The sequence below is a fragment of the Rana temporaria genome, chromosome 10 (assembly GCF_905171775.1).
Source record: "Rana temporaria chromosome 10, aRanTem1.1, whole genome shotgun sequence".
Taxonomy (NCBI): Eukaryota; Metazoa; Chordata; class Amphibia; order Anura; family Ranidae; genus Rana; species Rana temporaria.
The window spans coordinates 1,624,566-1,637,054 of record NC_053498.1 but is presented as its reverse complement, the minus strand read 5'-3'; the positions used below and the strand labels follow the sequence as shown (position 1 = coordinate 1,637,054).

Here is a 12,489-nt window from a genome sequence, read left to right as displayed (position 1 = left end):
TCACGTTGGTCCTGCCCTCGGTTGGCCTTCCTTTCACGTTGGTCCTGCGCTCGGTCGGCCTTCCTTTCACGTTGGTCCTGCGCTCGGTCGGCCTTCCTTTCACGTTGGTCCTGCGCTCGGTCGGCCTTCCTTTCACGTTGGTCCTGCTCCGGTCGGCCTTCCTTTCACGTTGGTCCTGCCCTCGGTCGGCCTTCCTTTCACGTTGGTCCTGCCCTCGGTTGGCCTTCCTTTCACGTTGGTCCTGCCCTCGGTTGGCCTTCCTTTCACGTTGGTCCTGCCCTCGGTTGGCATTCCTTTCACGTTGGTCCTGCCCTCGGTTGGCATTCCTTTCACGTTGGTCCTGCCCTCGGTTGGCATTCCTTTCACGTTGGTCCTGCCCTCGGTTGGCCTTCCTTTCACGTTGGTCCTGCCCTCGGTTGGCCTTCATTTCACGTTGGCCCTGCGCTCGGTTGGCCTTCATTTCACGTTGGCCCTGCGCTCGGTTGGCCTTCATTTCACGTTGGTCCTGCGCCCGGTTGGCCTTCCTTTCACGTTGGTCCTGCGCTCGGTTGGCCTTCCTTTCACGTTGGTCCTGCGCTCGGTTGGCCTTTCTTTCACGTTGGTCCTGCCCTCGGTTGGCCTTCCTTGCACGTTGGTCCTGCGCTCGGTCGGCCTTCCTTTCACGTTGGTCCTGCTCCGGTCGGCCTTCCTTTCACGTTGGTCCTGCCCTCGGTCGGCCTTCCTTTCACGTTGGTCCTGCCCTCGGTTGGCCTTCATTTCACATTGGTCCTGCCCTCGGTTGGCCTTCATTTCACGTTGGCCCTGCGCTCGGTTGGCCTTCATTTCACGTTGGTCCTGCGCCCGGTTGGCCTTCATTTCACGTTGGTCCTGCGCTCGGTTGGCCTTCCTTTCACGTTGGTCCTGCGCTCGGTTGGCCTTCCTTTCACGTTGGTCCTGCGCTCGGTTGGCCTTCCTTTCACGTTGGTCCTGCCCTCGGTTGGCCTTCCTTGCACGTTGGTCCTGCCCTCGGTTGGCCTTCCTTGCACGTTGGTCCTGCCCTCGGTTGGCCTTCCTTTCACGTTGGTCCTGCCCTCGGTTGGCCTTCCTTTCACGTTGGTCCTGCCCTCGGTTGGCCTTCCTTTCACGTTGGTCCTGCCCTCGGTTGGCCTTTCTTTTCACGTTGGTCCTGCCCTCGGTTGGTCTTCCTTTCACGTTGGTCCTGCCCTCGGTTGGCTTTCCTTTCACGTTGGTCCTGCGCTCGGTCAGCCTTCCTTTCACGTTGGTCCTGCGCTCGGTTTCATTGGACGGTTCTTATCAGACGATTGGATTGTTAGGCGAGTTTCCAGTCTCTGCACAGCTATGAAGATGAACCGGTTTGTTGTCACCGGCGGGCCCTCAGCAAGAACAGACACGGTCCACGTGTCCCGACCGGCAGGGCAGAGATCTGGGTGTGATACCAGGAGGATGATTGACTGTGACAGGTAGCAATGATAATGCGGAGAGGGGGATTGTGAGTCACGTCTGCCGTACATCGCACACAGAGCGTCAGCCAAGTCACCCTCCAGCCTCTTCAGCAGGTGGATTTAAAGGGGCGCTCCGTACACAAACTCATTTAACTATATTCCTCAATGAGCAAAGGATATAAATCCACACACCAAAAACTCCTCTACAAACCCAGCTGTTACCTTGTAAAGATAGTAGTGACATCACTGTGCCTGTGCAGAGAGCAGAGCTGTGGGAGGGGCCCAGCTGGCTCCACCCACTACAGGAGGGGACGGAGACAAGACCAGTCCCCCTGCACAGTCCCCTTCCACTGCTTGCATCAGGGCTGAGGCAGGGTGCTGGGATGTTTTCTATGGACAGCCACCTGCTGGCTCCTCCCACGATCTGTTTGCATTGTATAGAGAAGCACAGAGACCCAGTGATGACATCACTGGATACAAATAAGGTGTGGAATGGGAACCTGTTTATATATTAAACTTTCGTTATCTTGATTTGGGGGGGGGGGGGGGAGCAGGGTAACCTTAATTTTGTAGAAAAGTGTGTGTGTGGCCCCCCTCCCCGCTGGGATAGATGGGCGATCGCCAGCTTGTTCCCCGCAGAGAGGATGAGGAGGACGTCTTCCGGAGATCACACACCTCTGAACAGTCTGCCAAACGGCTACAAACCATTCCAGTGTAAACACAATCACGAGGGAAGCTCGGAGGATTGGTTACATAACCCGGCATTGGTCCTCCGGCAAAGTCTCTCCCATTATACATTGAATAGAAATGTCAGGAGTACAGATCATGGGGAGGACACAGGGCAGGCTCATCAGTGCATCTAAAACCAAAACACGGCCTGTGGATGGGGCTGGTGGTGGGCTGGAGGTGGACTGGTGGGGGCGTGGGTTGGTTATAGACCTGCTGTTAGATTGTCATTGCTGTCCTCCATTTGTCCTGGGGGGGGGGGGGGTCACCCTAAAAAAGTAGTGACAGGAAATGCAAAATGTTAGTGGTCTTCAAAACAAGGAATTAAGTGAATCGTCCAATATGGGGGGGGGGGGGTGGCGGGGGGGTATATTCACACTTCCTATTGTTTCTCTTGAACAGGAAGTGGAGGGAACTGAACCTGCCCCCCCCCCCCCGAATGTGTTCATGAAGAGCAGTTAACAGATGTGACAACTATTTATTCTTACCAAGTCATTACAGTAGTCAGTTTTGGTTGGACATAAGATGGGGGGGAATGGAGGCAACTGGTCACAGCTTGGATACATGTGGATGTCCTTGTGAATATCGATAATGCAGCTAAATTATAAAGGGAACCTGGGACACAGCCCAAGCGAAGTAGAAGCAATGACTGATCGTCATGGAAAGTCAGAACTCTAAATGTCTTGTGAAGGCCAACGATGGAAAAAGCAATGAAGAAGGCCAACGATGGGAAAAGGAATGAAGAAGGCCAACGATGGGAAAAGGAATGAAGAAGGCCAACGATGGGAAAAGGAATGAAGAAGGCCAACGATGGGAAAAGGAATGAAGAAGGCCAACGATGGGAAAAGGAATGAAGAAGGCCAACGATGGGAAAAGTAATGAAGAAGGCCAACGATGGGAAAAGGAATGAAGAAGGCCAACAATGGGAAAAGGAATGAAGAAGGCCAACGATGGGAAAGGGGCCTAGACTATGGAACGCTTTACCAAACAGCATTCGGTTGGAGGAGAACCACTTGACGTTCAGGAGAAAGATCAAGACTCATCTCTTTTGATACCAAAGGAGACAGGAACAACAAGCGCCCAGAGGCGATTAAGTTCGCATGTGTTGCGCTATATAAGTTTTCATTCATTCATTCATTTATTCAAGAAGGCCCAACGATGGGTAACAAAAAATAAGGAAGGCCCAACGATGGGAAAAGCAATGAAGAAGGCCCAACGATGGGAAAAGGCATGAAGAAGGCCCAACGATGGGAAAAGCAATGAAGACGGCCCAACGATGGGAAAAGCAATGAAGAAGGCCCAACGATGGGAAAAGCAATGAAGAAGGCCCAACGATGGGAAAAGCAATGAAGAAGGCCCAACGATGGGAAAAGCAATGAAGAAGGCCCAACGATGGGAAAAGCAATGAAGAAGGCCCAACGATGGGAAAAGCAATGAAGAAGGCCCAACGATGGGAAAAGCAATGAAGAAGGCCCAACGATGGGAAAAGCAATGAAGAAGGCCCAACGATGGGAAAAGCAATGAAGAAGGCCCAACGATGGGAAAAGCAATGAAGAAGGCCCAACGATGGGAAAAGGCATGAAGAAGGCCCAACGATGGGAAAAGGCATGAAGAAGGCCCAACGATGGGAAAAGGAACGATGGAGGACAACAATGGAAAAAAAGATGAAGGACAACCACGGGAAGAGGAACGATGGAGGACAACCACGGAAAAAGGGATGAAGGACAACCACGGAAAAAGGGATGAAGTACAACCACGGAAAAAGGGATGAAGGACAACCACGGAAAAAGGGATGAAGGACAACCACGGAAAAAGGGATGAAGGACAACCACGGAAAAAGGGATGAAGGACAACCACGGAAAAATTTTGATAATGCAGCTAAATTATAAAGGGCACCAGGCACCTTTGAAACAGCCCAGCGAAGTAGAAGTAATAAATGATCGTCACGAAAAGTCAGGACTTCAAAATGTCTTATGAAGGAGGGCATGGATGAAGGCCAACGATAAAAAAAGATGAAGGGACAACCACGGAAGAGGATGAAGGGACAACCACGGAAGAGGATGAAGGGACAACCACCGAAGAGGATGAAGGGACAACCACCGAAGAGGATGAAAGGACAACCACCGAAGAGGATGAAAGGACAACCACCGAAGAGGATGAAAGGACAACCACCGAAGAGGATGAAAGGACAACCACCGAAGAGGATGAAGGGACAACCACCGAAGAGGATGAAGGGACAACCACCGAAGAGGATGAAGGGACAACCACCAAAGAGGATGAAGGGACAACTATGGAAAAGGGATGAAGGACAACGGATCTTCCTCTTTCCCAACCCTATATGACCAGTCCCCAGAACCTGGATTGGTGAGCTGTGAGATCGTCTCGCCATGTCCATACTAGCAGCCATTACCCAACTCTTCCCAGGACAAGTTGCCTCCATAGGTGTTCTATCTTCCTGCAAGCTCCCTCTACATGTACCCTCCAGGGAGGAATTCCCTGAGCACAGGCCCATAGCTGGCACAATACCCAGGAGAGAAGGAAGCCTCTGGAAGGTTGGCACCAACATGTATCACCCTCCCTCCACCCCACCAACCAAACAAAACCCCCAGTGGGGAGAAATATTCATAACTCATCTCCATACAGAAAATCGATTTAAAAAAAGATTTCCCCACACTCCTCCCCGTCACCTATACTACGTATCCCTGACACTCCTCCACGTCATCTATACTACGTATCCCCACACTACTCCCCGTCATCTATACTACGTATCCCCACACTCCTCCCCGTCATCTATACTACGTATCCCCACACTCCTCCCCGTCATCTATACTACGTATCCCCACACTCCTCCCTGTCACCTATACTACGTATCCCCACACTCCTCCCCATCACCTATACTACGTATCCCCACACTCCTCCCCGTCACCTAAACTACGTATCCCCACACTCCTCCCCGTCACCTATACTACGTATCCCCACACTCCTCCCCGTCACCTATACTACGTATCCCCACACTTCTCCCCGTCACCTATACTACGTATCCCCACACTCCTCCCCGTCACCTATACTACGTATCCCCACACTCCTCCCCGTCACCTATACTACGTATCCCCACACTCCTCCCCGTCACCTATACTACGTATCCCCACACTCCTCCCCGTCACCTATACTACGTATCCCCACACTCCTCCCCGTCATCTATACTACGTATCCCCACACTCCTCCCTGTCACCTATACTACGTATCCCCACACTCCTCCCCGTCACCTATACTACGTATCCCCACACTCCTCCCCGTCACCTATACTACGTATCCCCACACTCCTCCCCGTCACCTAAACTACGTATCCCCACACTCCTCCCCGTCACCTATACTACGTATCCCCACACTCCTCCCCGTCACCTATACTACGTATCCCCACACTTCTCCCCGTCACCTATACTACGTATCCCCACACTCCTCCCCGTCACCTATACTACGTATCCCCACACTCCTCCCCGTCACCTATACTACGTATCCCCACACTCCTCCCCGTCACCTATACTACGTATCCCCACACTCCTCCCCGTCACCTATACTACGTATCCCCACACTCCTCCCCGTCACCTATACTACGTATCCCCACACTCCTCCCCGTCACCTATACTACGTATCCCCACACTCCTCCCCGTCACCTATACTACGTATCCCCACACTCCTCCCCGTCACCTATACTACGTATCCCCACACTCCTCCCCGTCACCTATACTACGTATCCCCACACTCCTCCCCGTCACCTATACTACGTATCCCCACACTCCTCCCCGTCATCTATACTACGTATCCCCACACTCCTCCCCGTCACCTATACTATGTATCCCCACACTCCTCCCCGTCACCTATACTATGTATCCCCACACTCCTCCCCGTCACCTATACTATGTATCCCCACACTCCTCCCCGTCACCTATACTACGTATCCCCACACTCCTCCCCGTCATCTATACTACGTATCCCCACACTCCTCCCCGTCACCTATACTACGTATCCCCACACTCCTCCCCGTCACCTATACTACGTATCCCCACACTCCTCCCCGTCACCTATACTACATATCCCCACACTACTCCCCGTCACCTATACTACGTATCCCCACACTATACTCAACATCTCTAATACAACCCAGCCTGTGAGGGGACCGTCACCTCTGTACAGTATATGGAGGAGGTCGGCTGTGCGCAGATTTCACATCTGAACAGCTGTGTCTCCAATTTCCGCGTCATCCAGCCAGGCAGCTGCAGCCATATGGGACCCCTGAGAATTCAGTTCTGACTCCATCAGCACCAGAGGCCCCAGAAAACACCTGCCGACCTATTCCAGATCCGTTGTACACCAAGAGCCTGCGCTGAGCACCATCACTTATTCCCAGTCACTCCAATATACGTTTCCCAAATATTTGCTCTTCTATAGTTGGATAACATTTGAAACACGTTTTTTTCTCTAGTAACAATTTGTAAGTCGGAGACAAGTAGTGCAGCTAGCATTACTGCTTAACAACTGCAAGTATAAACCCAGTTAAAGTGGAGCTAAAAAATAAATAGTTCCAATTTGTTTTGTGTGGAAGGTTTAGAATCTATCAGGTTTGTCCTCGTGGCCGAACGTGATGAGGAGTTGTCACCAGAACAGGAATAAAGGGAAACCTACCAAAGGGGGGACACCTGTTCTGGTAGCAACTGAGATTTCCCTCACTTCCTGTTGTGTCTCCAGAACAGAAGACAAATAAATCTCCTTAACGGGGACACAGACTTCTATCCAGTATATCCTTCCACGGGTGTTCTTGTCTTGGGGGGGGCAGAGACATTGTGACACTTGTAGGATTGTGTTCTATGGGACACCCCCACAGCCGGTGAAGCTCCTCTCCATAATTAATCTGGAGGAATTATCTGATCAGTTGAAGGTAATCCAGAAATGTGCTGACAGAGGGCTGCAGACACTTCAGACGTTGGGCCGCGGTGAAGACGGAGGGGTAGTGAGGATCCCACCATGGCTCTGACCAATGACACCCACATGCTGATCACACTCGTGGTCTGCTCCTTTGTAGCTTTTATTGTCCTCATGTGTCTGTGCTACTTCACCTGCAGGCTGGCGGGGTAAGTAGCGTCCTATATGCTCCTTTTATCTAGATGGGGGGGGCGGGGGGCGGACAGTCAGCCTGGCCAAAAGAGTATCATCCTACCTGCCCGTTACAGGATTGGGAACGTGCCATCCTATCTGTTCTTTTTAAGTGGAAGGGGTCAACCTGGCAGGGCAAGTATTGTCCTATCCACACTTTCATCTAGGGAGCCAGGCTTGGAGGGGCAAGTACAGTCATAATTGCCTCTTGTATCTGAAGGAGTCAGTCTGGCAGGGCAAGAACTATCCCATCAGCTTCTTGTATATGAGGAGTCAGTCTGGCAGGGGGCAAGAACTGTCCTATCCTACCGTAGTATCCAGGGAGTAAGGCTAACAAGGCAAGTACCATCCTCCCTGCCCCTTGTATCTGGAGTGGTTAGCCTTGCAGGGCAAGTATTGCCCTATCTGTCCCTTGTATCTGGAGCGGTTAGCCTTGCCTAGGGCAAGTATTGTCCTATCTGCCCCTTGTATCTGGGGTGGGTGGCATTGCGGGGAAGGTGTTGTCCCATCTGTCCCTTGTATCTGGAGTGGTTAGCCTTGCAAGGTAGGTGTTGTCCTATCTGCCCCTTGTATCTGGGGTACTAGGCTGGCAGTGTCAGTATTGGCCTATCTGCCCCTGTATTTGGAGTGGTTAGCCTTGCAGAATAATCATTGTCCTATCTGCCCCTTGTATCTGGGGTGCTAGGTTGGCAGTGCAAATATCATCCTATCTGCCCCTGTATGTGGAGGGGCGAGTCTTGCAGATCAAGTACCAGCCCTTAGTGTCCTGGAACCCAGTCTGAAACCTTATCTGCCCCTTGTATCTGGAGTGGTTAGCCTTGCAGGGTAAGTATTGTCCTATCTGCCCCTTGTATCTGGAGTGGTTAGCCTTGCAGGGTAGGTGTTGTCCTATCTGCCCCTTGTATCTGGGGTACTAGGTTGGCAGTGCAAATATCATCCCATCTGCCTCTGTATCTGAACGGGCGATACTTGCAGATCAAGTACCATCCCTACCAGCCCTTACTGTCCTGGAAGCCAGTTTGAAACCTTCCCATCTGCCCATTGTATCCTGGGGAGGCCTTACATAGGTGGGCTGAGGGAACAAACCCCAAACCCAGCACTCCGATTCTTCATTGGCCATCCAATTATTTCCCAGATTGTAGCCTCAAATTAAAGCTGGAGGGGCAAGTTTTGGTCAGGAGGGCAATTTTTTTATTTTTGGCCAGGATGGGTAGAATTTAGACCCTAGGTCAAGTTTTTTATTGTTGTATGCTCCCATTGGGGAGATATACCCTTTTTATGCCAAGGACACAAGGATATGAAATAAGGGCGTCTGTGCCACCAGTATAGAGCCATGACCTTACCGATCCTCTCACCCACTGATGGTGAACCTTGGCACCCCAGATGTTTTTGAACTACATTTCCCATGATGCTCAACTACAGAGTGCAAGTGCATCATGGGAAATATAGTTCCAAAACACCTGGGGTGCCAAGGTTCGCCATCACTGCTCTAACCCCTTCCCCAGTCTACAGAATTAGTGTGCTTCTTCCATAATTTCCTGTCCTTGTGACACCATGTCCTTGGGACTAGTCTGAAAGGGAGACCATCACCACACAGTCACTTATAGACACTTGTGAGAGATTTAGAAACATACCTACCTTTTCAGCAGCCCAGGTTTTGAAGTGTGGTTCTTGCCAACCGCTTGTATGTTACTACAGGTTGTACAAGTCTATGGGAAGAACCAAAAACGGTAAGCAGGGGAGCAAGTATCCGACTCATTGGATGGTTGAATACCTGCTACGGCTGGGCTACCAGGGCACCCCCCTTCTATAAAACCTTAGAACAGCTTTGGCCGGAGTTCAGCTTTAATCCACATGTACATAGCCTATTGGCAGGGGTGGGTGGCAGAACGTTCCAAGTCTTGAGAGGGTCCACAATTCAATCTATTGTCTGTATGGGGCCCAAGGTGCCAATGTAGGGGGTCCACGTGACCATTTGAGAGCCCAGATAAAGGCCCCTCATCTGTCACATTGGACATTTCCTGTTGTGTGACCAGCCAGTGACCTGCGTCCATCTGTGTAATATCAGCCTTGCTGACGGACAAGGAATGTCCCCCAGTAATGGAAGGAATTGGCCCCTCCAGCATATCAAGGCTTCTTCCTGCATGGAGCCGAGTAATTAGCAGGGCGAGGAGATATGGAGCCAAACATCAATGTTATCTCAGCGTGGGATTATTATGTTAAATCTTTTCCCACATATAAAGACCCGCAGACAACCCCCAACCCATACAACGCCGTTATACTACAGAATCTGAGAAGACTTCATGACGCCAACACTTAGTTCACCTCCGACACATACAGAGTTGCAGAAGGTCAGATTTCAGGCCGGTCACATATAGGGACACTTCGTTGGGGCAGTAAACCAACTTGGCCGAAAAAACCGGTCTCTACAGACATACCGGAACAAGTCAACATCCGAGATACAACATATGAGCCATTATGTGCATCATTGGTCCCTTGAGCAGGGTACTACCTATTCACTTGTATCCCCAATCCCTAGCGGGGGACCAGAAATGGTCTACCAAGAAGGGGGGACGGGACCAGAAATGGTCTACCAAGAAGGGGGGACGGGACCAGAAATGGTCTACCAAGAAGGGGGGACGGGATCAGAAATGGTCTACCAAGAAGGGGGGACGGGATCAGAAATGGTCTACCAAGAAGGGGGGACGGGATCAGAAATGGTCTACCAAGAAGGGGGGACGGGATCAGAAATGGTCTACCAAGAAGGGGGGACGGGATCAGAAATGGTCTACCAAGAAGGGGGGACGGGATCAGAAATGGTCTACCAAGAAGGGGGGGACGGGATCAGAAATGGTCTACCAAGAAGGGGGGACGGGACCAGAAATGGTCTACCAAGAAGGGGGGACGGGACCAGAAATGGTCTACCAAGAAGGGGGGACGGGACCAGAAATGGTCTACCAAGAAGGGGGGACGGGACCAGAAATGGTCTACCAAGAAGGGGGGACGGGACCAGAAATGGTCTACCAAGAAGGGGGGACGGGACCAGAAATGGTCTACCAAGAAGGGGGGACGGGGCCAGAAATGGTCTACCAAGAAGGGGGGACGGGGCCAGAAATGGTCTACCAAGAAGGGGGGGAGGGGGCCAGAAATGGTCTACCAAGAAGGGGGGACGGGACCAGAAATGGTCTACCAAGAAGGGGGGACTGGACCAGAAATGGTCTACCAAGAAGGGGGGACGGGACCAGAAATGGTCTACCAAAAAGGGGCAATGGTCTACCAAGCGGCAGGGCGGACCAGCATTGGTCTACCAAGTGGGGCGGTCAAAGGGCTGGATCAGAAGACAGATGGCTACCAGTCAGGTGTTCACTCCTTTCTCTTCTCTCTCCAGGGCTGCACACAAAGTTCTGGAATTTTTCTGAGGCCAAGCCTACGAACCTGGGACTTCAGGAGAATGATCATTACGTTGTGGACCCTTCTGTTTGTGGTCAAGCTGTCAACATCTGTCAGCTTCCCAGGTAAGAGGGACCTGGCTGCCCAGCATTGTGTATATATATGGTATATATGGTTAAGAACGGGAGGACAGCGTCATAATGGTCCAACGCAGCATCCCTGCCGTCTTCAGCATCCGACTGATATAAATCCTGGTGCTCCAAGTCCAACTTTTCTTAGAGAAACCTGCACCCCACTTGGTAGCAAGCTGCGCGGAGTAGGTTGGAGCACATGCTCCGCCTCCCAGCTGCATTCTGGGAGGGGCACATAACCGTGATATGCAAAAAAACACCCACCAGGTTTTTTTTATTGAAAAAATAAAATAGCCAAAGCACCAAAGAAAGTGAAAAATAAAGAAATAAATACACTGAATGGTTGGCTGCTGCAGTGATAAATTTGCTACGCAAATTAACAAAATATAAAAGACCGCGCTCTGCGCTTCAAGTGACTGTAAACGGAAATTGTAGTGAATTAAGGCAAGCTAACCAGGGCGCTAAATATGAAAAGATCCAAACGTGATAATCAGTAGTGGTGCAAAACGGTCAAACATCACATGCCAAATAATGTGCTTGAAAAACTTGATGGAAGAATCCGTATTCTATAAACGTTCAGACAAGGTGCCCCCTCCCCCCCCATAGATGTGAACTCACCCCTCAAAATGGGCCACCTATCTCTAGCATGGTCAAATGCACTTGTGGGGTGGCCCCTGTGGATCTCTTCAAGACCAGCGTTACCTGGTGTAAGCGTTCCTCATATGGATAGACACGACAGAAAAAAAAACGTCATTGCGCAAATACCGGTTTAAAACTTTATTGCACATAAAAAAAAAAATTCAATGAACTTGCATGTAAAAAAAATTCCCTAAAAGCCTGGCGCTCGGTGTGAATTGGCAGGGTAGTTAAATCCAGGAAATCTGCCCATAGGTATTGGAGGACCGCTGCCGCGATCGTAGCTTGATTTCTGGAAAGAAACGTAGGCGAAAGTATGTTGAGGCGACGCGTTTCAGCCCATCAAATGGGCCGTCATCAGGAAGTCAACTTCTTGACGACTATTTGGGATGTGAAGTTTTTTGTGACCGTTGTGCACCCCTGCTGGTTATCACGTTTGGGATTTTGATATTTAGCGTCCTGGTTAGGTCGCCTTAATTCACTACAATTTACTTTTATATACACATGAAGCGCAGAGCGCGGCCTTTTATATACACTAGAAGCGCAGAGCGCGGCCTTTTATATACACTTGAAGCGCAGTGCGCGGCCTTTTATATACACTTGAAGCGCAGAGCGCGGCCTTTTATATACACTTGAAGCGCAGAGCACGGCATTTTATATACACTTGAAGCGCAGAGCGCGGCATTTTATATACACTTGAAGCGCAGAGCGCGGCCTTTTAGGTTTAGTTATTGACTAGGGCACAGCTAGAAGCTCCAGAAAGGCCAACGTTACGGCCCTCTACTATACACCAATAGAAAACGTTGGTGAAATACTTGTGTAGGTGGGTTTTGCGCGTCACCTGCTATAGGTTTGCTGGGCCCACATGACCTACACATGGAACTGAGCACTTCCGTTTTAAATACAAATCACAGAATGCAGAAGCAAACGGCCGTCTACATCCCAAACCTTTATATACCAAGATCTGCCCTCACATCGGGTTCATACCCCAGGAGGGTGTTGCTTAGAGTCCT

General features: G+C 50.8%; 1 long non-coding RNA gene across 1 annotated transcript; it reads left to right on the top strand.

Annotated features, from left to right (window-relative positions):
• The first annotated feature begins 7,091 nt into the window (after positions 1-7,091).
• On the top strand, positions 7,092-10,834 carry LOC120915947. Its single transcript, XR_005743914.1, has 2 exons — positions 7,092-7,297; positions 10,708-10,834. It is a non-coding gene; the product is annotated as an uncharacterized LOC120915947 (long non-coding RNA).
• Positions 10,835-12,489: the final 1,655 nt, after the last annotated feature.